The 25,230-nt window shown below is 56.2% G+C and overlaps 1 protein-coding gene across 1 annotated transcript in view; it reads right to left on the minus strand.

Moving 5' to 3' along the window:
* LOC146785727 (aspartate aminotransferase, cytoplasmic-like) overlaps positions 1-25,230 on the minus strand; it is a 540,935-nt gene that overhangs the window by 161,731 nt on the left and 353,974 nt on the right. The gene's annotated exons all lie outside the window — the stretch shown is intronic.

A 25,230-nucleotide genomic window follows, 5' to 3' on the forward strand; every position in this document is an offset into this window, starting at 1 on the left:
GGGAAGCAAGGGAAGTTGTGTAGGTGGGAGGGGGAAGCAAGAAAGTTTGGGTGAGTGGGAGAGGGAATCAAGGGAGGTTAGTGGGTGGGAGGGGGAAGAAAGGAAGGTTGGATGGGCGGGAGGGGGGAAGCATCAGAGTTTGGGAGGGGGAAGCATCGGCGTTTGGGTGGGTGGGAGGGGGAAGCATCGGCGTTTGGGTGGGTGGGAGGGGGGAAGCATCGGCGTTTGGGTGGGTGGGAGGGGGGAAGCATCGGCGTTTGGGTGGGTGGGAGGGGGGAAGCATCGGCGTTTGGGTGGGTGGGAGGGGGGAAGCATCGGAGTTTGGGTGGGTGGGATGGGAAGCATCGGAGTTTGGGTGGGTGGGAGGGGGAAGCATCGGAGTTTGGGTGGGTGGGAGGGGGAAGCATCAGAGTTTGGGTGGGTGGGAGGGGGAAGCATCAGAGTTTGGGTGGGTGGGAGGGGGAAGCATCAGAGTTTGGGTGGGTGGGAGGTGGAAGCATCAGAGTTTGGGTGGGTGGGAGGGGAAAGCATCAGAGTTTGGGTGGGTGGGAGGGGGAAGCATCAGAGTTTGGGTGGGTGGGAGGGGGAAGCATCAGAGTTTGGGTGGGTGGGAGGGGGAAGCATCAGAGTTTGGGTGGGTGGGAGGGGGAAGCATCAGAGTTTGGGTGGGTGGGAGGGGGAAGCATCAGAGTTTGGGTGGGTGGGAGGGGGAAGCATCGGAATTTGGGTGGGTGGGAGGGAGGGGGGAAGCATCGGAGTTTGGGTGGGTGGGAGGGGGGAGCATCACAGTTTGTGTGGGTGGGAGGGGGAAGTGGAGTTCGATGGGGTAGGTGGAAGCTACAGATTTTGGGTGGGTGGGCGGCATCGGAGTTCAGGTGGGTGGGGGAAGCATCAGAGTTTGGGTGGGTGGGGGAAGCATTGGCGTTCAGGTGGGTGGGAGCGGAAATCAAGGGAGGTTGCATGGGTGGGAGGGGCAAAGCAAGGGAGGTTGGATGGGTGGGATGGGGAAGCATCGGAGTTCAGGTGGGTGGGAGGGGGGAAGCATCGGAGTTTGGGTGGGTAGAAGGGGGAAGCATCAGGGTTCAGGTGGGTGGGAGGGGGAAGCATCGGAATTCAGGTGGGGAAGCATAGGAGTTCAGGTGGGTGGGGGAAGCATCGGAGTTCAGGTGGGTGGGAAGCATTGGAGTTCAGGTGCGTGAGAGGGAGAACCATTGGAGTTTGGGTGGGTGGGTGGGAGGGAGAACCATTGGAGTTTGGGTGGGTGGGTGGGAAGGAGAAGCATTGGAGTTTGGGTGGGTGGGTGGTAGAGAGAAGCATTGGAGTTTAAGGGAGAAGCAACGGAGTTTGGGTGGGTGGGAGAAGCATCAGAGTTTGGGTGGGTGGGAGGGAGAAGCATCGGAGTTTGGGTGGGTGGGAGGGAGAAGCATCGGAGTTTGGGTGGGTGGGAGGGAGAAGCATCGGAGTTTGGGTGGGTGGGAGGGAGAAGCATCGGAGTTTGGGTGGGTGGGAGGGAGAAGCATCGGAGTTTGGGTGGGTGGGAGGGAGAAGCATCAGAGTTTGGGTGGGTGGGAGGGAGAAGCATCAGAGTTTGGATGGGTGGGAGGGGGAAGCATCAGAGTTTTGGTGAGTGGGAGGGGAAAAGCAAGGGAGTTTGGATGAGTGGTGGGAAGCAAGGGAGGTCGGATGGGTGTGAGGGGGAAGCAAGGGAGGCTGGGTGGGAAGGGGGAAGCAAGGGAGGTCGAGTGGCTGGGAGGAGGAAGCAAGGGAAGTCAGTGGGTGGGAGGGGGAAGCAAGGGAGTTTGGGTGGGTGGGAAGGGGAAATCAAGGGAGGTCGGGTGGGTGGTGGGAAGCAAGGGAGGTCGGATGGGTGGGAGGGGGAAGCAAGGGAGGCTGGGTGGGAAGGGGAAGCAAGGGAGGCCAAATGGGAAAGGGGAAGCAAGGGAGGTCAGGTGGGTGGGAGGAGAAGCATCGGAGTTTGGGTGTGTGGGAGGGGAAGCATTGGAGTTTGGGTGGATGGGAGGGGGATGCAAAGGAGGTTGTGTGGGTGGGAGGGGGAAGCAAGGGAGGTTGTTTGGGTGGGAGGGAGGAGGAAGCAAGGGAAGTCAGTGGGTGAGAGGGGGAAGCAAGGGAGGTTGTGTGGGTGGGAGGGGGGAAGCAAGGGAGGTTGGATGGGTGGGAGGGGGAAGGAAGGGAGGCCGGGTGGGAAGGGGGAAGCAAGGTAGGCTGGGTGGGAAGGGGAAGCAAGGGAGGTTGGGTGGGTGGGGAGGGGGGCAAGGGAGGTCATGTGGGTGGGTGGGGGCATATAGGGAGGTCATGTGGGAGGGGGAAGCAAGGGAAGTCAGGTGGGTGCGAGGGGGAAGCAAGGAAGTTTGGGTGGGTGGGAGAGACCAAGGGAGGTCAGGTGAGTGGGAGGAGGGAAGCAAGAGAGGTTGGGTAGGTGGGAGAGGGAAGGAAGAGGTTGGGTGGGTGGGAGGGGGAAGCAAGGGAGGTCAGGTGGGTGGGAGGGGCAAGCATGGGAGGTTGGGTGGGTGGGAGGGGGAAGCATGGGAGGTTGGGTGGGTGGGAGGGGGAAGCATGGGAGGTTGGGTGGGTGGGAGGGGGAAGCATGGGAGGTTGGGTGGGTGGGAAGGGAAGCATGGGAGGTTGGGTGAGCCGGAGGGGGAAGCAAGAGAGGTCGGAGGAAGCAAGGGAGGTCGGTGGGGGGAAGCAAGGGAGGTTGGTGGGTGGGATGGCAGAAGCATCAAAGTTCAGGTGGATGGGAGGGGGAAGCATTGGAGGTGAGATGAATGGGAGGAGGGAAGAAAGGGAGGTTGGGTGGGGGAGGCAAGGGAGGTTGGGTGGGGGAAGGGGGAAGCAAGGGAGGCTGGGTGGGTGGGAGGGGGAAGCATGGCAGGTTGGGTGGGTGGGAGGGGGAAGCATGGGAGGTTGGGTGGGCTGGAGGGGGAAGCAAGAGAGGTCAGAGGAAGCAAGGGAGGTCGGGTGGGGGAAGCAATGGAGGTTGGTGGGTGGGATGGCAGAAGCATCAGAGTTCAGGTGGGTGGGAGGAGGGAAGCATCGGAGTTCGGCTGGGAGGGGGAAGCATCGGAGTTTGGGTGGGTGGGAGGGGGAAGCATCGGAGTTTGGGTGGGTGGGAGGGGGGAAGCATCGGAGTTTGGGTGGGTGGGAGGGGGGAAGCATCGGAGTTTGGGTGGGTGGGAGGGGGGAAGCATCGGAGTTTGGGTGGGTGGGAGGGGGGAAGCATCGGAGTTTGGGTGGGTGGGAGGGGGGAAGCATCGGAGTTTGGGTGGGTGGGAGGGGGGAAGCATCGGAGTTTGGGTGGGTGGGAGGGGGGAAGCATCGGTGTTTGGGTGGGTGGGAGGGGGGAAGCATCGGTGTTTGGGTGGGTGGGAGGGGGGAAGCATCGGTGTTTGGGTGGGTGGGAGGGGGGAAGCATCAGAGTTTGGGTGGGTGGGAGGGGGGAAGCATCAGAGTTTGGGTGGGTGGGAGGGGGGAAGCATCAGAGTTTGGGTGGGTGGGAGGGGGGAAGCATCAGAGTTTGGGTGGGTGGGTGGGAGGGGGGAAGCATCAGAGTTTGGGTGGGTGGGTGGGAGGGGGGAAGCATCAGAGTTTGGGTGGGTGGGTGGGAGGGGGGAAGCATCAGAGTTTGGGTGGGTGGGTGGGAGGGGGGAATCATCAGAGTTTGGGTGGGTGGGTGGGAGGGGGGAATCATCAGAGTTTGGGTGGGTGGGTGGGAGGGGGGAAGCATCAGAGTTTGGGTGGGTGGGTGGGAGGGGGGAAGCATCGGAGTTTGGGTGGGTGGGTGGGAGGGGGGAAGCATCGGAGTTTGGGTGGGTGGGTGGGAGGGGGGAAGCATCGGAGTTTGGGTGGGTGGGTGGGAGGGGGAAGCATCGGAGTTTGGGTGGGTGGGTGGGAGGGGGGAAGCATCGGAGTTTGGGTGGGTGGGTGGGAGGGGGGAAGCATCGGAATTTGGGTGGGTGGGAGGGGGGAAGCATCGGAATTTGGGTGGGTGGGAGGGGGGAAGCATCGGAGTTTGGGTGGGTGGGAGGGGGGAAGCATCGGAGTTTGGGTGGGTGGGAGGGGGGAAGCATCGGAGTTTGGGTGGGTGGGAGGGGGGAAGCATCGGAGTTTGGGTGGGTGGGAGGGGGGAAGCATCGGAGTTTGGGTGGGTGGGAGGGGGGAAGCATCGGAGTTTGGGTGGGTGGGAGGGGGGAAGCATTGGAGTTTGGGTGGGTGGGAGGGGGGAAGCATCGGAGTTTGGGTGGGTGGGAGGGGGGAAGCATCAGAGTTTGGGTGGGTGGGTGGGATGGGGGAAGCATCAGAGTTTGGGTGGGTGGGATGGGGGAAGCATCAGAGTTTGGGTGGGTGGGATGGGGGAAGCATCGGAGTTTGGGTGGGTGGGTGGGATGGGGAAGCATCGGAGTTTGGGTGGGTGGGTGGGATGGGGAAGCATCGGAGTTTGGGTGGGTGGGATGGGGGAAGCATCAGAGTTTGGGTGGGTGGGAGGGGGGAAGCATCAGAGTTTGGGTGGGTGGGAGGGGGGAAGCATCAGAGTTTGGGTGGGTGGGAGGGGGAAGCATCAGAGTTTGGGTGGGTGGGAGGGGGGAAGCATCGGAGTTTGGGTGGGTGGGAGGGGGGAAGCATCGGAGTTTGGGTGGGTGGGAGGGGGGAAGCATCGGAGTTTGGGTGGGTGGGAGGGGAGAAGCATCGGAGTTTGGGTGGGTGGGAGGGGAGAAGCATCGGAGTTTGGGTGGGTGGGAGGGGAGAAGCATCGGAGTTTGGGTGGGTGGGAGGGGAGAAGCATCGGAGTTTGGGTGGGTGGGAGGGGAGAAGCATCGGAGTTTGGGTGGGTGGGAGGGGAGAAGCATCGGAGTTTGGGTGGGTGGGAGGGGAGAAGCATCGGAGTTTGGGTGGGTGGGAGGGGAGAAGCATCGGAGTTTGGGTGGGTGGGAGGGGAGAAGCATCGGAGTTTGGGTGGGTTGGAGGGGAGAAGCATCGGAGTTAGCATCGGAGTTTGGGTGGGTGGGAGGGAGGGGGAAGCATCGGAGTTTGGGTGGGATGGGGAAGTAACGGAGTTTGGGTGGGAGGGGGGAAGCATCAGAGTTTGGGTGGGTGGGAGGGGGGAAGCATCAGAGTTTGGGTGGGTGGGAGGGGGGAAGCATCAGAGTTCAGGTGGATGGGAGGGGGAAGCATTGGAGGTGAGATGAATGGGAGGAGGGAAGAAAGGGAGGTTGGGTGGGGGAGGCAAGGGAGGTTGGGTGGGGGAAGGGGGAAGCAAGGGAGGCTGGGTGGGTGGGAGGGGGAAGCATGGCAGGTTGGGTGGGTGGGAGGGGGAAGCATGGGAGGTTGGGTGGGCTGGAGGGGGAAGCAAGAGAGGTCAGAGGAAGCAAGGGAGGTCGGGTGGGGGAAGCAATGGAGGTTGGTGGGTGGGATGGCAGAAGCATCAGAGTTCAGGTGGGTGGGAGGAGGGAAGCATCGGAGTTCGGCTGGGTGGGGGGAAGCATCGGAGTTTGGGTGGGTGGGAGGGGGAAGCATCGGAGTTTGGGTGGGTGGGAGGGGGAAGCATCGGAGTTTGGGTGGGTGGGAGGGGGGAAGCATCGGAGTTTGGGTGGGTGGGAGGGGGGAAGCATCGGAGTTTGGGTGGGTGGGAGGGGGGAAGCATCGGAGTTTGGGTGGGTGGGAGGGGGGAAGCATCGGAGTTTGGGTGGGTGGGAGGGGGGAAGCATCGGAGTTTGGGTGGGTGGGAGGGGGGAAGCATCGGAGTTTGGGTGGGTGGGAGGGGGGAAGCATCGGAGTTTGGGTGGGTGGGAGGGGGGAAGCATCGGAGTTTGGGTGGGTGGGAGGGGGGAAGCATCGGAGTTTGGGTGGGTGGGAGGGGGGAAGCATCGGTGTTTGGGTGGATGGGAGGGGGGAAGCATCAGAGTTTGGGTGGATGGGAGGGGGGAAGCATCAGAGTTTGGGTGGGTGGGAGGGGGGAAGCATCAGAGTTTGGGTGGGTGGGAGGGGGGAAGCATCAGAGTTTGGGTGGGTGGGAGGGGGGAAGCATCAGAGTTTGGGTGGGTGGGTGGGAGGGGGGAAGCATCAGAGTTTGGGTGGGTGGGAGGAGGGAAGCATCAGAGTTTGGGTGGGTGGGTGGGAGGGGGGAAGCATCAGAGTTTGGGTGGGTGGGTGGGAGGGGGGAAGCATCAGAGTTTGGGTGGGTGGGTGGGAGGGGGGAAGCATCAGAGTTTGGGTGGGAGGGGGGAAGCATCAGAGTTTGGGTGGGTGGGTGGGAGGGGGGAAGCATCTGAGTTTGGGTGGGTGGGTGGGAGGGGGGAAGCATCGGAGTTTGGGTGGGTGGGTGGGAGAGGGGAAGCATCGGAATTTGGGTGGGTGGGTGGGAGAGGGGAAGCATCGGAATTTGGGTGGGTGGGTGGGAGGGGGGAAGCATCGGAATTTGGGTGGGTGGGAGGGGGGAAGCATCAGAGTTTGGGTGGGTGGGAGGGGGGAAGCATCGGAGTTTGGGTGGGTGGGAGGGGGGAAGCATCGGAGTTTGGGTGGGTGGGAGGGGGGAAGCATCGGAGTTTGGGTGGGTGGGAGGGGGGAAGAATCGGAGTTTGGGTGGGTGGGAGGGGGGAAGAATCGGAGTTTGGGTGGGTGGGAGGGGGGAAGCATTGGAGTTTGGGTGGGTGGGAGGGGGGAAGCATCGGAGTTTGGGTGGGTGGGAGGGGGGAAGCATCGGAGTTTGGGTGGGTGGGAGGGGGGAAGCATTGGAGTTTGGGTGGGTGGGATGGGGGAAGCATTGGAGTTTGGGTGGGTGGGAGGGGGGAAGCATCAGAGTTTGGGTGGGTGGGTGGGATGGGGGAAGCATCAGAGTTTGGGTGGGTGGGTGGGATGGGGAAGCATCAGAGTTTGGGTGGGTGGGTGGGATGGGGGAAGCATCAGAGTTTGGGTGGGAGGGGGGAAGCATCAGAGTTTGGGTGGGTGGGTGGGAGGGGGGAAGCATCTGAGTTTGGGTGGGTGGGTGGGAGGGGGGAAGCATCGGAGTTTGGGTGGGTGGGTGGGAGAGGGGAAGCATCGGAATTTGGGTGGGTGGGATGGGGGAAGCATCAGAGTTTGGGTGGGTGGGAGGGGGGAAGCATCAGAGTTTGGGTGGGTGGGAGGGGGGAAGCATCAGAGTTTGGGTGGGTGGGAGGGGGGAAGCATCAGAGTTTGGGTGGGTGGGAGGGGGGAAGCATCAGAGTTTGGGTGGGTGGGAGGGGGGAAGCATCAGAGTTTGGGTGGGTGGGAGGGGGGAAGCATCAGAGTTTGGGTGGGTGGGAGGGGGGAAGCATCGGAGTTTGGGTGGGTGGGAGGGGGGAAGCATCGGAGTTTGGGTGGGTGGGAGGGGGGAAGCATCGGAGTTTGGGTGGGTGGGAGGGGGGAAGCATCGGAGTGTGGGTGGGAGGGGAGAAGCATCGGAGTTTGGGTGGGTGGGAGGGGAGAAGCATCGGAGTTTGGGTGGGTGGGAGGGGAGAAGCATCGGAGTTTGGGTGGGTGGGAGGGGAGAAGCATCGGAGTTTGGGTGGGTGGGAGGGGAGAAGCATCGGAGTTTGGGTGGGTGGGAGGGGAGAAGCATCGGAGTTTGGGTGGGTTGGAGGGGAGAAGCATCGGAGTTAGCATCGGAGTTTGGGTGGGTGGGAGGGAGGGGGAAGCATCGGAGTTTGGGTGGGATGGGGAAGTAACGGAGTTTGGGTGGGAGGGGGGAAGCATCAGAGTTTGGGTGGGTGGGAGGGGGGAAGCATCAGAGTTTGGGTGGGTGGGAGGGGGGAAGCATCAGAGTTTGGGTGGGTGGGAGGGGGGAAGCATCAGAGTTTGGGTGGGTGGGAGGGGGAAGCATCAGAGTTTGGGTGGGTGGGAGGGGGAAGCATCAGAGTTTGGGTGGGTGGGAGGGGGAAGCATCAGAGTTTGGGTGGGTGGGTGGTAGGGGGAAGCATCAGAGTTTGGGTGGGTGGGAGGGGGAAGCATCAGAGTTTGGGTGGGTGGGAGGGGGAAGCATCAGAGTTTGGGTGGGTGGGTGGTAGGGGGAAGCATCAGAGTTTGGGTGGGTGGGAGGGGGAAGCATCAGAGTTTGGGTGGGTGGGAGGGGGAAGCATCAGAGTTTGGGTGGGTGGGAGGGGGGAAGCATCGGAGTTTGGGTGGGTGGGATTGGGAAGCATCGGAGTTTGGGTGGGTGGGAGGGAGGGGGAAGCATCTCGGTTTGGGTGGGTGGGACGGGGGAAGCATCGGAGTTTGGGTGGGTGGGAGGGGGGAGCATTGCAGTTTGGGTGGGTGGTGGGAAGTAACGGAGTTCGATGGGGTACGTGGAAGCTACAGATTTTGGGTGGGTGGGAGGAATCGGAGTTCGGGTGGGTGGGGGCAAGCATCAGAGTTCGGGTGGGTGGGGGGAAGCATCAGAGTTCGGGTGGGTGGGGGAAGCATTGGTGTTCAGGTGGGTGGGAGGGGAAATCAAGGTAGGTCGCATGGGTGGGAGGGGCGAAGCAGGGTAGGTTGGATGGGTGGGAGGGGGAAGCAAGGGAGGCCAGGTGGGAAGGGGGAAGCAAGGCAGGCCAGGTGGGAAGGGGGAACAAGGGAGGTCGGGTGGGTGGGGAGGGGGAAAGCAAGGGAGGTCGTGTGGGTGGGAGGGGGCAGCCAGGGAAGTTGTGTGGGAGGGAGGGGGAAGCAAGGGAAGTTGTGCGGGTGGGAGGGGGAAGCAAGAAAGTTTGGGTGAGTGGGAGAGGGAATCAAGGGAGGTTAGTGGGTGGGAGGGGGAAGAAAGGAAGGTTGGATGGGCGGGAGGGGGGAAGCATCAGAGTTTGGGAGGGGGAAGCATCGGCGTTTGGGTGGGTGGGAGGGGGGAAGCATCGGAGTTTGGGTGGGTGGGATGGGAAGCATCGGAGTTTGGGTGGGTGGGAGGGGGAAGCATCAGAGTTTGGGTGGGTGGGAGGGGGAAGCATCAGAGTTTGGGTGGGTGGGAGGGGGAAGCATCAGAGTTTGGGTGGGTGGGAGGGGGAAGCATCAGAGTTTGGGTGGGTGGGAGGGGGAAGCATCAGAGTTTGGGTGGGTGGGAGGGGGAAGCATCAGAGTTTGGGTGGGTGGGAGGGGGAAGCATCAGAGTTTGGGTGGGTGGGAGGGGGAAGCATCAGAGTTTGGGTGGGTGGGAGGGGGGAGCATCGGAGTTTGGGTGGGTGGGAGGGGGAAGCATCAGAGTTTGGGTGGGTGGGAGGGGGAAGCATCGGAATTTGGGTGGGTGGGAGGGAGGGGGGAAGCATCGGAGTTTGGGTGGGTGGGAGGGGGAAGCATCGGAGTTTGGGTGGGTGGGAGGGGGAAGCATCGGAGTTTGGGTGGGTGGGAGGGGGAGCATCGCAGTTTGTGTGGGTGGGAGGGGGAAGTGGAGTTCGATGGGGTAGGTGGAAGCTACAGATTTTGGGTGGGTGGGCAGCATCGGAGTTCAGGTGGGTGGGGGAAGCATTGGCGTTCAGGTGGGTGGGAGCGGAAATCAAGGGAGGTTGCATGGGTGGGAGGGGCAAAGCAAGGGAGGTTGGATGGGTGGGAGGGGAAAGCAAGGGAGGCCGGGTGGGAAAAGGGAAGCAAGGTAGGCCGGGTGGGAAGGGGGAAGCAAGGGACGTCGGGTGGGTGGGGAGGGGGAAAGCAAGGGAGGTCGTGTGGTTGGGAGGGGGCAGCCAGGGAGGGTGTGTGGGAGGGAGGGGGAAGCAAGGGAAGTTGTGTGGGTGGGAGGGGGAAGCAAGGAAGTTTGGGTGGGTGCGAGGGGGAATCAAGGGAGGTCAGTGGGCTGGAGGGGGAAGAAAGGAAGGTTGGATGGGTGGGAGGGGGGAAGCAAGGTAGGTCAGGTGAGTGGGAGGAGGGAAGCAAGGGAGGTTGGGTTGGTGGGAGAGGGAAGCAAGGGAGGTGTGGGTGGGAGAGGGAAGCAAGGGAGGTTGGGTGGGGGAAGCAAGGGAATTCAGTGGGTGGGATGGCGGAAGCATCAAAGTTCTGATGGGTGGAAGGGGGAAGCTTCGGAGGTCAGGTGAGTGGAGGAAGCATCGGAGTTCGGGTGGGTGGGAGAGGGTAGCAAGGGAGGTCGGTGGGTGGGAGGGGGAAGCATGAGAGGTTGGGTGGGGGAAACAAGGGAGGTCGGTGGGTGGGATGGAAGAAACATCAGAGTTCAGGTGGTTGGGAGGAGGGAAGCATCAGAGTTTGGGTGGGTGGGGGAAGCATCGGAATTCGGGTGGGTGGGGTGGTATTGGTGTTCAGGTGGGTGGGAGGGTGGAAGCATCAGAGTTTGGGAGGGGGAAGCATCGGAGTTTGGGTGGGTGGGAGGAGGGAAGCATCGGAATTTGGGTGGGTGGGAGGGGGGAAGCATCGGAATTTGGGTGGGTGGGAGGGGGGAAGCATCGGAATTTGGGTGGGTGGGAGGGGGGAAGCATCGGAATTTGGGTGGGTGGGAGGGGGGAAGCATCGGTATTTGGGAGGGTGGGAGGGGGAAAGCATCGGAATTTGGGTGGGTGGGAGGGGGAAAGCATCGGAATTTGGGTGGGTGGGAGGGGGAAAGCATCGGAATTTGGGTGGGTGGGAGGGGGAAAGCATCGGAATTTGGGTGGGTGGGAGGGGGGAAGCATCGGAATTTGGGTGGGTGGGAGGGGGGAAGCATCGGAATTTGGGTGGGTAGGAGGGGGGAAGCATTGGAGTTTGGGTGGGTGGGAGGGGGAAGCATCGGAGTTTGGGTGGGTGGGAGGGGGAAGCATCGGAGTTTGGGTGGGTGGGAGGGGGGAAGCATCGGAGTTTGGGTGGGTGGAAGCATCGGAGTTTGGGTGGGTGGAAGCATCGGAGTTTGGGTGGGTGGAAGCATCGGAGTTTGGGTGGGTGGGAGGGGGGAAGCATCGGAGTTTGGGTGGGTGGGGGGAAGCATCAGAGTTTGGGTGGGTGGGTGGGAGGGGGGAAGCATCGGAGTTTGGGTGGGTGGGTGGGAGGGGGAAGCATCGGAATTTGGGTGGGTGGGAGGGGGGAAGCATCGGAGTTTGGGTGGGTGGGAGGGGGGAAGCATCGGAGTTTGGGTGGGTGGGAGGGAGGGGGGAAGCATCGGAGTTTGGGTGGGTGGGAGGGGGGAAGCATCGGAGTTTGGGTGGGTGGGAGGGGGGAAGCATCGGAGTTTGGGTGGGTGGGAGGGGGGAAGCATTGGAGTTTGGGTGGGTGGGAGGGGGGAAGCATCAGAGTTTGGGTGGGTGGGATGGGGGAAGCATCAGAGTTTGGGTGGGTGGGTGGGATGGGGGAAGCATCAGAGTTTGGGTGGGTGGGATGGGGGAAGCATCAGAGTTTGGGTGGGTGGGATGGGGGAAGCATCGGAGTTTGGGTGGGTGGGTGGGATGAGGGAAGCATCGGAGTTTGGGTGGGTGGGTGGGATGAAGGAAGCATCAGAGTTTGGGTGGGTGGGAGGGGGGAAGCATCAGAGTTTGGGTGGGTGGGAGGGGGAAGCATCAGAGTTTGGGTGGGTGGGAGGGGGGAAGCATCAGAGTTTGGGTGGGTGGGAGGGGGGAAGCATCAGAGTTTGGGTGGGTGGGAGGGGGGAAGCATCAGAGTTTGGGTGGGTGGGAGGGGGGAAGCATCGGAGTTTGGGTGGGTGGGAGGGGGGAAGCATCAGAGTGTGGGTGGGAGGGGAGAAGCATCGGAGTTTGGGTGGGTGGGAGGGGAGAAGCATCGGAGTTTGGGTGGGTAGGAGGGGAGAAGCATCGGAGTTTGGGTGGGTGGGAGGGGAGAAGCATCGGAGTTTGGGTGGGTGGGAGGGGAGAAGCATCGGAGTTTGGGTGGGTTGGAGGGGAGAAGCATCGGAGTTAGCATCGGAGTTTGGGTGGGTGGGAGGGAGGGGGAAGCATCGGAGTTTGGGTGGGATGGGGAAGTAACGGAGTTTGGGTGGGACGGGGGAAGCATCAGAGTTTGGGTGGGTGGGAGGGGGGAAGCATCAGAGTTTGGGTGGGTGGGAGGGGGGAAGCATCAGAGTTTGGGTGGGTGGGAGGGGGGAAGCATCAGAGTTTGGGTGGGTGGGAGGGGGAAGCATCAGAGTTTGGGTGGGTGGGAGGGGGAAGCATCAGAGTTTGGGTGGGTGGGAGGGGGAAGCATCAGAGTTTGGGTGGGTGGGTGGGAGGGGGAAGCATCAGAGTTTGGGTGGGTGGGTGGGAGGGGGAAGCATCAGAGTTTGGGTGGGTGGGAGGGGGGAAGCATCAGAGTTTGGGTGGGTGGGAGGGGGGAAGCATCAGAGTTTGGGTGGGTGGGAGGGGGGAAGCATCAGAGTTTGGGTGGGTGGGAGGGGGGAAGCATCGGAGTTTGGGTGGGTGGGATTGGGAAGCATCGGAGTTTGGGTGGGTGGGAGGGAGGGGGAAGCATCTCGGTTTGGGTGGGTGGGACGGGGGAAGCATCGGAGTTTGGGTGGGTGGGAGGGGGGAGCATTGCAGTTTGGGTGGGTGGTGGGAAGTAATGGAGTTCGATGGGGTACGTGGAAGCTACAGATTTTGGGTGGGTGGGAGGCATCGGAGTTCGGGTGGGTGGGGGCAAGCATCAGAGTTCGGGTGGGTGGGGGGAAGCATCAGAGTTCGGGTGGGTGGGGGAAGCATTGGCGTTCAGGTGGGTGGGAGGGGAAATCAAGGTAGGTCGCATGGGTGGGAGGGGCGAAGCAGGGTAGGTTGGATGGGTGGGAGGGGGAAGCAAGGGAGGCCAGGTGGGAAGGGGGAAGCAAGGCAGGCCAGGTGGGAAGAGGGAAGCAAGGCAGGCCAGGTGGGTGGGGAGGGGGAAAGCAAGGGAGGTCGTGTGGGTGGGAGGGGGCATCCAGGGAAGTTGTGTGGGAGGGAGGGGGAAGCAAGGGAAGTTGTGCGGGTGGGAGGGGGAAGCAAGAAAGTTTGGGTGAGTGGGAGAGGGAATCAAGGGAGGTTAGTGGGTGGGAGGGGGAAGAAAGGAAGGTTGGATGGGCGGGAGGGGGGAAGCATCAGAGTTTGGGAGGGGGAAGCATCGGCGTTTGGGTGGGTGGGAGGGGGGAAGCATCGGCGTTTGGGTGGGTGGGAGGGGGGAAGCATCGGCGTTTGGGTGGGTGGGAGGGGGGAAGCATCGGAGTTTGGGTGGGTGGGATGGGAAGCATCGGAGTTTGGGTGGGTGGGAGGGGGAAGCATCGGAGTTTGGGTGGGTGGGAGGGGGAAGCATCGGAGTTTGGGTGGGTGGGAGGGGGAAGCATCATAGTTTGGGTGGGTGGGAGGGGGAAGCATCAGAGTTTGGGTGGGTGGGAGGGGGAAGCATCAGAGTTTGGGTGGGTGGTAGGGGGAAGCATCAGAGTTTGGGTGGGTGGTAGGGGGAAGCATCAGAGTTTGGGTGGGTGGGAGGGGGAAGCATCAGAGTTTGGGTGGGTGGGAGGGGGAAGCATCAGAGTTTGGGTGGGTGGGAGGGGGAAGCATCAGAGTTTGGGTGGGTGGGAGGGGGGAGCATCGGAGTTTGGGTGGGTGGGAGGGGGGAGCATCGGAGTTTGGGTGGGTGGGAGGGGGGAGCATCGGAGTTTGGGTGGGTGGGAGGGGGGAGCATCGGAGTTTGGGTGGGTGGGAGGGGGAAGCATCAGAGTTTGGGTGGGTGGGAGGGGGAAGCATCGGAATTTGGGTGGGTGGGAGGGAGGGGGGAAGCATCGGAGTTTGGGTGGGTGGGAGGGGGAAGCATCGGAGTTTGGGTGGGTGGGAGGGGGGAGCATCGCAGTTTGTGTGGGTGGGAGGGGGAAGTGGAGTTCGATGGGGTAGGTGGAAGCTACAGATTTTGGGTGGGTGGGCGGCATCGGAGTTCAGGTGGGTGGGGGAAGCATTGGGTTCAGGTGGGTGGGAGCGGAAATCAAGGGAGGTTGCATGGGTGGGAGGGGCAAAGCAAGGGAGGTTGGATGGGTGGGAGGGGAAAGCAAGGGAGGCCGGGTGGGAAAAGGGAAGCAAGGTAGGCCGGGTGGGAAGGGGGAAGCAAGGGACGTCGGGTGGGTGGGGAGGGGGAAAGCAAGGGAGGTCGTGTGGTTGGGAGGGGGCAGCCAGGGAGGGTGTGTGGGAGGGAGGGGGAAGCAAGGGAAGTTGTGTGGGTGGGAGGGGGAAGCAAGGAAGTTTGGGTGGGTGCGAGGGGGAATCAAGGGAGGTCAGTGGGCTGGAGGGGGAAGAAAGGAAGGTTGGATGGGTGGGAGGGGGGAAGCAAGGTAGGTCAGGTGAGTGGGAGGAGGGAAGCAAGGGAGGTTGGGTTGGTGGGAGAGGGAAGCAAGGGAGGTGTGGGTGGGAGAGGGAAGCAAGGGAGGTTGGGTGGGGGAAGCAAGGGAATTCAGTGGGTGGGATGGCGGAAGCATCAAAGTTCTGATGGGTGGAAGGGGGAAGCTTCGGAGGTCAGGTGAGTGGAGGAAGCATCGGAGTTCGGGTGGGTGGGAGAGGGTAGCAAGGGAGGTCGGTGGGTGGGAGGGGGAAGCATGAGAGGTTGGGTGGGGGAAACAAGGGAGGTCGGTGGGTGGGATGGCAGAAACATCAGAGTTCAGGTGGTTGGGAGGAGGGAAGCATCAGAGTTTGGGTGGGTGGGGGAAGCATCGGAATTCGGGTGGGTGGGGTGGTATTGGTGTTCAGGTGGGTGGGAGGGTGGAAGCATCAGAGTTTGGGAGGGGGAAGCATCGGAGTTTGGGTGGGTGGAAGCATCGGAGTTTGGGTGGGTGGGAGGGGGAAGCATCGGAGTTTGGGAGGGGGGAAGCATCGGAGTTTGGGTGGGTGGAAGCATCGGAGTTTGGGTGGGTGGAAGCATCGGAGTTTGGGTGGGTGGAAGCATCGGAGTTTGGGTGGGTGGAAGCATCGGAGTTTGGGTGGGTGGGAGGGGGGAAGCATCGGAGTTTGGGTGGGTGGGAGGGGGGAAGCATCGGAGTTTGGGTGGGTGGGAGGGGGGAAGCATCGGAGTTTGGGTGGGTGGGAGGGGGGAAGCATCGGAGTTTGGGTGGGTGGGAGGGGGGAAGCATCAGAGTTTGGGTGGGTGGGAGGGGGGAAGCATCAGAGTTTGGGTGGGTGGGAGGGGGGAAGCATCAGAGTTTGGGTGGGTGGGAGGGGGGAAGCATCAGAGTTTGGGTGGGTGGGAGGGGGAAGCATCAGAGTTTGGGTGGGTGGGAGGGGGAAGCATCAGAGTTTGGGTGGGTGGGAGGGGGGAAGCATCAGAGTTTGGGTGGGTGGGAGGGGGGAAGCATCATAGTTTGGGTGGGTGGGAGGGGGGAAGCATCAGAGTTTGGGTGGGTGGGAGGGGGGAAGCATCAGAGTTTGGGTGGGTGGGAGGGGGGAAGCATCAGAGTTTGGGTGGGTGGGAGGGGGGAAGCATCAGAGTTTGGGTGGGTGGGAGGGGGGAAGCATCAGAGTTTGGGTGGGTGGGAGGGGGGAAGCATCGGAGTTTGGGTGGGTGGGAGGGGGGAAGCATCGGAGTTTGGGTGGGTGGGAGGGGGGAAGCATCGGAGTTTGGGTGGGTGGGAGGGGGGAAGCATCGGAGTTTGGGTGGGTGGGAGGGGGAAGCATCGGAGTTTGGGTGGGTGGGTGGGAGGGGGGAAGCATCAGAGTTTGGGTGGGTGGGAGGGGGGAAGCATCAGAGTTTGGGTGGGTGGGAGGGGGGAAGCATCAGAGTTTGGGTGGGTGGGAGGGGGGAAGCATCAGAGTTTGGGTGGGTGGGAGGGGGGAAGCATCAGAGTTTGTTAAGTACTGGGAATGTTAAGCCCAGCGGTGCAGGGGAACACACCCTATGACTTCGGGTTCTTCCTGTTTCAGACCTACAGAAACACAGAGTCTTCTGGGTGAAGTCAAAGACCAGTTTATTGGCTGCAGACCAATTGCAGGCGTCCTAGAAGTACAACAGCATGTATGTTCTCAGGAGACTGCTAAAAATCACAGAAACGGGCTTCTCCTTAAATACAAAATATCATGCTTCAGGCACACATTCCTTGGTTTACGATATGGCCATATAAAGATATGCATTACAAACGAAAAAGCAGAGTCATGATGACCATCCCACATTCCAGTTAAGCCAGCCCGCAATTATTTACCCAGCAAGGCTCAGATCCCACATCAGATATCGATAGGCCCCAATAAACATGAGCATCTCCTGTTTGGAAAACAAGCCATAAAGCAAGAACAGTCAGGTGCGAAAGAGATTAGCTGGAGGCTTGTGTAGGATGAAAAGGCTTTATGGCGTGTCAAGCCCTGATGCTAATCACAGGTGGCCGAAGGACGGGGAGCTCGTGGGACCGGACTGACCTGGGGCAGCGGAGCCAAGCTGCCCAGGTCACAGAGAAGTCAAAGGAAGGCACATGTGCTCTAAAAGGCCCGTATTTGCTTCATGTTATGTAGCCTATGTGAGGGCAACCATAAGATGGCCACCGCTCTAAGATGGAACCCACGTAGTGATGTATAATAACGTATACACAGTGCATTCATAGCTAAAACGTTACACAAAGCACTTGTACATACCGCATTGACCATTCGCGGTTCGCTAATACCGGGATAGACAGGGGTAGGGCCCTGCCTCCCACGCGGTCCCAAATATTAAAGTACGACAGACCCTCCTTTTGCCCTTACATAGGCAATAACTATACTCATTTCAATCAGAGTCTAGGTCAATATTCACGAAGTCATGGAGATGTTGCTGTAGCATCATTCTATTACTTAGCTCGTCCCTCGATACAGGTTTCCTTACACATAATGTAGCACAGAGGCTACATATCGCAGGAGCACACTGTATGCACAGACAGAACAGGAAAAGGATGGCTAAGATAATTCCAATGACCATCAGAACTTTCCAACCCCAGGCAGATATCAGTTCCCAGAACCATCCCACCAGTGACCAATCTCCTTTATCCACGTGTATGGACTCAGATATTTTATGTAGTTTGGAGATGGCTTGATAAACTGTTGGAGCGTTGTCTGGTATGAAAATGCAACAACTAGATTGGATAACCTTACATACCCCACCGCGGTCTGCAAGTATGACGTCTAGAACCATGCGGTTCTGCAAAGTCATGAGGCGATCCGCCTGGAGCTCAGCTGTCAAATTACCAAGGGCACCAGCCGTAACATTAACAGTGGATTCAACCACACGAGTCAGTTGTCTCAGGTTCCTACTATTGACCATAGGTCCCCAAAACGGCAGGAAACCCAAAAAGAAATCTCCCGCTTCCTGACCGGCAGTATCCTCCTTACTAATCACGCCTCTCACAACTCTGGTCTTGTGATAGTCAGAGGCGGCAGTAAATGTTGGCGGTAGCAGATTTGCAATATAACATGTGCCCGAGAAGTCAGGGGGCAACCATGTATATGCTCGGGCATTGCAGACAAAATATGTACCCTTGGCAGCCAAAAATGCTGGGGAAAACTGTGACGGAAAAGTGTACGTTTCAGTATAGTCACTTCTTCCCAGTTGAGCTCTTGGATTCTGACCATTACCTTGCAAACAGAACCGACCTATGTGGGGTACGACCCAGATTGGGGATGAGATTTTTCGCTGTCTTTCACCCAGACTAATACTATACCCCGTCGCGTTCCACCCTACATAAGCTCTCAATTCTTCTTTGGGAATAGATGAGTATGCGTCGATATCTCTGCTCATATCGGCAACTCCTTTCATTAAAGCTTTGTTATTGGTGCTAGGTCTGATGGAACGCGGTTGTCGCGGGGAGTAGGCGTCTAGTGCAAAGAGAAACATGGTCTGGAATGCCCATGACGATCCATTGTAACTATACGGCAGCACTAGATAAGGAAAACCCTTATTAATGGTATGTGGCATTAAACCACACACCCAGTAATTGGTTGTATTCATAACTAGTTGGTGCTGGTGCAGGAGCTGGATAAACGAGTTGTTTACAAATTCTGATCGTCTAGCTTGTTCGTGTTCAGGCAGAGGGTGAAAAGAGTGTGAGGAGACAGTAGAAGGAGGCATAGGCTGTACAGTGGGTGCAATGGGCTCTTGAGAGGAGAAGAATACAAATCCTACAGTAAACACTACCATACTACATAATACATAGGCATAAAAATACAAAACGTTTGCTCTTCATTATTTTACACATTCTTGCTTTAAAGTTCATTTCCTCAGTGAGTCTCTCCATCTTAAAAAACTCCATCCTCTAATCGTGCCGCTCGCGGCGGGTGAGTATCTTCTGCTAAGGAGTACGCCTGTCAGTCCAGGGAACGCCCTAGACCAACCAGAACCGTTGACCTAACGTCTTCGGCCTGTACCCCAAAGTCTTGGCACCGCGACCCTGCGGCTGAACCCGGATGGTGGTTCGAAAAACAAAAATCAAGAAAGTCCTTCAGATGGGAGAGCTATGGTATCAAAAACAAAAGGGTAAGGAAAAAGAATATTTATTTGTCCATAGGCCTTGGTCTTAGATTATAATGGAGACGGCCAGGTACTGTTTGATCTTGAAACAAAAGTTCAGGCTCTGTAGTGTCAAATCGAATTGACGGCGGCACAGCTTCTTGCAAAATATCATCACTCTGTTGTGCTGAAGTTGTGCCTTTTATGCGTGCATCACTGAACGGCACAAAACGAGGTACAGTGTCTGTTTCAGAGTCTGCGATACCCTCCTGGACCCACTGGTCATACGGCAGAGGCAAAGGGATCCTTTTCACGTGGGCGCCGTGGATCCAGTTCTTCTTCCCCTTTACTCGAACAGCTGATCTTGTAGATAGAAGTACGAGATGAGGGCCGATCCAACGAGGCTCATCGTTGCCTTTCCGCTGGAAGTTTTTCACGTGGACCCACGTGCCAGGTTCGATAGGGTGTCCAGGAGCTTCAGAGGCCGGGGGGAGAGTATCATGCACCTGTTGGTGTAAAACACGCAGTTTAACCGTCAAATCATACAAGTAATCAAGCAGTACTGGATGCTCGATTTCACTGAATTTCGTAGGTCTTGGCACACCCCATACATTGGCCGGGCGGCCAAAAACGACCTCATAAGGACTAAGTCCCACTCGTGAGTGTACGGTCATTCTTGTGGATAGGAGTGCTAAAGGCAGAGCGTCAGGCCATTTAAGACCGGTGCTCGCCTGGATTTTGGCCAATTTAAGTTTTAGAGTGCCGTTGTAGCGCTCTACTAATCCAGCTGATTGGAGGTGATTTGCAGCGTGAAACTTATGCTTTATACCTAGTCCCTCACACACATTCTTCATCACTTTACCCACAAACTCACTTCCATTATCACTCCACACCATTCTTGGCATTCCAAACCTAGGGAAAAATTCCTTCACAAGGGCTTTGGCTGTGGACAGAGCAGTGTTATCTTTTAGAGGATAGGCCTCTATCCATTTTGAGAAAGCGCAAACAACCACCAATACATATTTCAGGTTGTTGCATCTTTCCATGTGGATAAAATCCAACTGCAAAACTTCAAATGGATATGATGGAGGCGCAAAATGACCAGCTGGAGTTGGGGTTCCCCTACCTGGGTTGTACTTCAAGCATACCATACAATTCTTGACCACATTCTCTGCACACTTAGGAATTCCAGCATTCTGCCATACTGGAGCCAACAACTTACAGATTCCTTTCGTACTGATATGTGCCATTCCATGTGCCATAGTAACCACTGGAAGCACATATGCATCAGGTAACAACCATCGCCTATGTTCTGACAAATCAATCCAACAACCATTCTCATCCAACTTACCCATACTTTCTCTCCACTTGCTTAACTCTTTCTCTGTGGCTTCAGCTTGAAGGGACTTCACACTCTCTATTGTGTTTTCACACATTCCAACATCACCAACCCATCTGGCAGGGCCTGCAACATACATTCGAGTCTTTACATCTTTTGCTGTTTCTTTCGTGACTTCATCAGCAAACGCGTTACCACGACCAACGTCATCAGTGATTTTCTTGTGCGCACTGCATTTCATAATCGCAACTTGTGATGGTAGGGTCAGCGACTCAAGGAGATCATTCACCAACTTGCCATTCTGAATCTTAGCTCCATGCGAAGTCAGGAACCCACGTTCCTTCCACAATCGCCCAAAACTATGAGCCACGCCAAAGGCGTACTGGCTATCCGTATATATGTTCACTTTCATTCCTTCAGACAACACGCATGCTCTCGTAAGGGCAATCAATTCTGTTGCTTGAGCCGAATTTTGTGGCACACGTGCAGTTTCAACAATCGTGTGCAAAGTCGTGATAGCATATGCAGCAGTTGTATCACCATTCCGAAGCTTGAAACACGAACCATCCACCCATAAAGTACCATCACACTCAGTCAGGGGAGTATCTTTAAGATCTACTCTCCCTTTTGTCTCTTCTTCTGTTCTGAACAGACAATCATGTTGCTCAATCTCATCTAGGTCTGCTGGGATTGGTAATAGTGTATCTGGATTCAACGTGTTGCATCTCTTTATGTGTATATGGTTTGCTAACAGTGTCAGCTCATAACCAGATAATCGCGCACTAGTTAAGTGCTGTGTCTTGGTCCTGTTTAACAATGTGTCCACAGCATGTGGAACCATAACAATCAATGTATTATCCATTACTAGTCCAGCAGACTGTCGAATAGACATAGCTGCAGCGGCTGTGGCTCTCAGACAACTTGGCAATGCCCTCGCTACCGGGTCCAAGGTTGAAGAAAAATGCGCGCACGGACGCGGTCTGTCGCCAAAAGGCTGTGTTAACACTGATAATGCGCAACCATCTTTCTCATGAACATACAATGTAAAAGGCTTGCTGTAGTCAGGGGTACCCAACACAGGAGCTGAACACAATGCTTTACGCAATTCCCAAAAACTTTTCTGACACTCTTCAGACCATGGGATAGGATTCGGTGTGTCTTTGCATGTTAATGCTAACAAAGGTTTTGCCAACAAGGAAAAATTGGGAATCCAATGCCTACAGTATGAAGTAATGCCCAAGAAAGCACGCACTTCTCTCTGTGTTCTTGGCACACTCAACTGTGCAATGGCTTGAATTCTTTCTGGGGTCAGTTTCCTTCCCTCCTTCGATAAGAGATGACTTAAGTAGGTCACTTCTTGTCGACAATATTGCAGCTTTGAGAGAGACACTTTGTGATGGAAGGCAGACAAATGACGCAACAATGACAAGGTAACGTTTTTGCAAATCTTTTCAGTATCCGCGGCGATTAGTAAATCGTCGACGTACTGAATGAGGATGGCGCCACTAGGTAAAACCAGTGCATCAAGCTGCGCTTTTAAAGCCTGACTGTATATTGATGGACTCTCACAGTAGCCCTGGGGAGCGCGTTTAAAGCGGAAGCTGCGACCTCCTAAACTAAAGCCAAAAATGTCTCTGCTCTCCTCTGCAATTGGGATGCTAAAGAAGGCATTCTTTAAATCGATCACTGAGAACCATGCAGCGGATGCTGGAATCATGGTTAACAAGGCAGTTATATCAGGGACAACTGGAAACTGTGGCACAACAATCTTATTAACCTCTCTAAGATCAATCACAAATCTGTAAACAGGTGGCTGTGAAGGGTCCGTTCGTTTTAAGACAGGTAAAACAGGACTATTGCAAACGTTGCCTCTTGTCTCTTCAATGACATCCTTTTTAATCAAATCACTAACAATTGCTAACAATGCTTTCTGACCTTCATTGGAGATCTTGTACTGGGGAATACGTGGCAATCTGACATTGGCTTTTAAAGTGACCACATATGGCAGTATTTCCAAAAGACCCACATCATTGGGACCAGTAGCCCAAAGGACATCCGGAAGGGGTGACAATTCAGGTAGCATTGCATTTTTAGACAAATACATTGGGGAAATCATTTTCTTGCCTAATGTGAGTTGTACTCCTGAGGGAGAACAATATAGCGTTGCATGCAATCTTTTTAGCAAATCTAATCCTAGCAAATTTTCACCACAACCTGTCGTTAGGATGAGGGGTGCTTTTAGCTCACAAGGTCCAACAGAAAGTGACATAGGACTAGAAATCGGGTTCCTAACTGGGGCGCCAGAAAAACCTACTGAGACATTCATTTCGCCAGACAAAGCCGCGCCAGGGAGTTTTGAATGCATGATTGAACTCTTTGCAGCACCAGTATCCAGCAAAAAGGGCTCCGTTACATTTGCTGTAGTTACTTTAACATAAGGTCCGCTCTGACCCACTGGCACTGAAACAACTCCCTCTCTCTGTCTATGGCTGTCCTAGTAATCGTTATCTTCTACGTTGTCGTCTTCTGCATAATAATCATTATTGTAGTACTGAGCTGTATTACCAGTCGCGTTGGCTTGCTGATCAAAGCTATTTATGGTACTTTGAGGTGGAAGAGGACGCGCGTTCTGGGGAAAATTTCCACGCCCTCTGCCCCTAGGAGCTTGCTGACCACCTCTACCTCTTGCGCCATACGCATTACTGTTACGCTGCATTAATTTAGGGCAACTATATTAAAAATGACCTTCCTCTTTGTAATATGAACATTGGTTGGGACCTACAGGGATTCGTGGTTGATAATACCCATTCATTTGCTGACTATTCTGAAATTGTTGGGGTTGCTGATAGATACCTTGTGTTTGCCTATAATTATTCTGTCCTCCACGTGGTGGATAAGCCTGCTGCAAGAGGACCTTTGTTTTTAGTTCTTTCGTTTTCTTATCTGTTCTATCCTTCTCATCTTTGTCTCTATTCTCATAATACTGTGCAGTAGCCAGTATTTGCGCTGAAGAGGAAACAGCCCAGGAACTTTCTGAGTCTTTTAATTTCTTACACAACTCGGGAGGTAGATTCTGCACAAATTTATCAACAAATAACCGTTGGCCACCTTCAGTGCTCATGTCTTGACCACTGTGGTCGATAAACGTTTCTTCAAACCTGGTGAAGAAATCGGAAACTGTCTCATCTTTCTTCTGCTTACATGCGGATAGTTTATCCCAATTTACGCGCATCGCGGGCATTATAGTCTTCATGTATGTGATAATTCTACCAGGGAGTTCTGCTACCAAAGGGTCAGGTTTTGCGCCACCAACTTGGCCAGCATCTGCAGCAATGATATTAGCCCATGTGTTACCCAATTCTGCAGCATGATCCACATTACGGATGGATCCCCATAAAGGCTGTGGAACCACATTCCCAAACAGCATATCTATGTCAGCCAAATTCATTACACATGATTCTGCAGTTTGTGATAACTCCTTGTAATATCCGGTAGGGTTTTTATGGGGGTCAGGCAATGTCTGCTTAAGCGCTAAGACCTCAGAACGCTTCCAAGGGACATGCACCCAAACACGCTGAAAATATGGCTGAACAGGTGGGTTAGCAGCTAAATCACCAGGTCTCCAAACTGGAGGAACCTCACGCATTGGATATTGGCGTGCTTTTACCTTCTTCCCCACAGGGAAATCCTGCTCAAACAACGATTACTGACAATCACCATTTCTGAAGGACAGTAAAATTGCAACTGCTTTATCTACATTGGGACCCACAATTATACCTGTTTCAAAATCAAATCGCACTCGACACAATTCCTGTGGGTTTGGGTTTGCACCATTATCCTCCAATTCCTCACAGAGGAATTCACACATTTTGTCAAAGACATACCTCTGTGTTGGGGCATCCCATTGGTGAAAAACGGTAACAACTGATTCCACATTATAGAGTAAAGGGAAACCAATCCACCTACGCGCCAGGTGATCTAACACCTCTTTCTCGTCGGGACCAGGCAGCTGACTGCGCAATTGCTTACGCTGTAAGCCAGGAGTCGCACTAGATGATCCAAAGAGAGGCGACATTAAACTAGTAACTACATTCGCTAGTCGTTGTTGTGCTGAAGGAGAGGTTGAGGCGAGAACGGGGGGATAAACAGAGGGAAGAAAAGCGGAGTCAGATACAGGTACCTGGGTAGTGTAAGAAGGAGCGCCAGGGGAAGCCGCTGGCGTGCTAGGCAAAGTCGCAGGAAGCGCGGGGGTAACAGGTAACAAAACTGGCAGCCCTTGAGAGGGCTGCACTGCAGGGATAGGAGCCAGCTGAGGAGGAGCTGGCGGCTGTGGGAAGGCTTGCGGCATATTTACTGGAGGCTGCGCATTTACAAGCTGTGGAGGTGCTGTGGCATTTTGCACATATGGGGGTGGCGAACTTAGCAAATGGGACATTAGGGAATCTTTCTCTTTCTCTTTTGTCTCATCTTGCACAAGGGGTGACAAAACAGGGTAACATTTATCAATCCCTAGTTTGCGCTGTCTGTGCCATTGCTCATTCATTTGTTCCTCCTCATTATCTTTAAATTGCACAGCTGCTTGCATCACAGACATACCTCTTTCTCTCTTATTCCTTTTCGCTAGCTTAATTTCCTTCTGTTTGGCTTCCTTTCGCCATAGGCGGAAAGAATCAAACATCGCCGGCCGGGCTTTCTTTTTAAACAATTTAACTTCCAAATTATCTAAGATATCTGTATCGAAACTACCATTTTGGGGCCATTTTAAAACACCGTCCTTTCTGGTGTATCGGATCCATATTTCATTATATGCAATGGGGCCCACGCCATGTTTTACATAAAGCTCATAAGTTGGAGTTCCAATTGGAGGAACCGGACATGAATCCTCTAACTGGAAATCCCTTCCACAACCCAAACAAACTAGTCTTTCAAATACACTAGCACCAGGCATCTTTGCTCACTAGTCTAGTTCCAAACTTCAAAGGATTATCGATTACGATAGTCTCGTGAATACACGAGTCCTCTGGCTTTGGGGTTTGCAAACTCCAAATAAACCAAAATTATCCCGAAGGATACCAAACAAATTGGGAGACGCTCCACTTATACTTAACTGAATATCGATGATCAATGGCGTCACCAGAAGACTCTCTCGATTGTTTCGCTCTACCAAAATCGTCAAGGGTCCAAAACAGGGCGATTAATCAGGGCAGCAGTCCTTCGTAGCCGTCGGGACGCGGAGAACCTCGCAGAAAAGACTTTCGGACCACGTCGACATGCAGGGGTCGATGAAGTGGCGGCCTTCCTCCAGAATTTCCACACGAAGCTCCTCACGAACCTCTGGCTTGGACCGGTACCGCTGAAATCGCGCCGAGTTGGGCGCCAACTGAAGTACTGGGAATTTTCAGCCCAGCGGTGCAGGGGAACACACCCTATGACTTCGGGTTCTTCCTGTTTCAGACCTACAGAAACACAGAGTCTTCTGGGTGAAGTCAAAAATCAGTTTATTGGATGCAGACCAATTGCAGGCGTCCTAGAAGTACAACAGCGTGTATGTTCTCAGGAGACTGCTAAAAATCACAGAAACG

This window comes from Triturus cristatus, chromosome 11 (assembly GCF_964204655.1).
Source record: "Triturus cristatus chromosome 11, aTriCri1.1, whole genome shotgun sequence".
Lineage (NCBI taxonomy): Eukaryota > Metazoa > Chordata > Amphibia > Caudata > Salamandridae > Triturus > Triturus cristatus.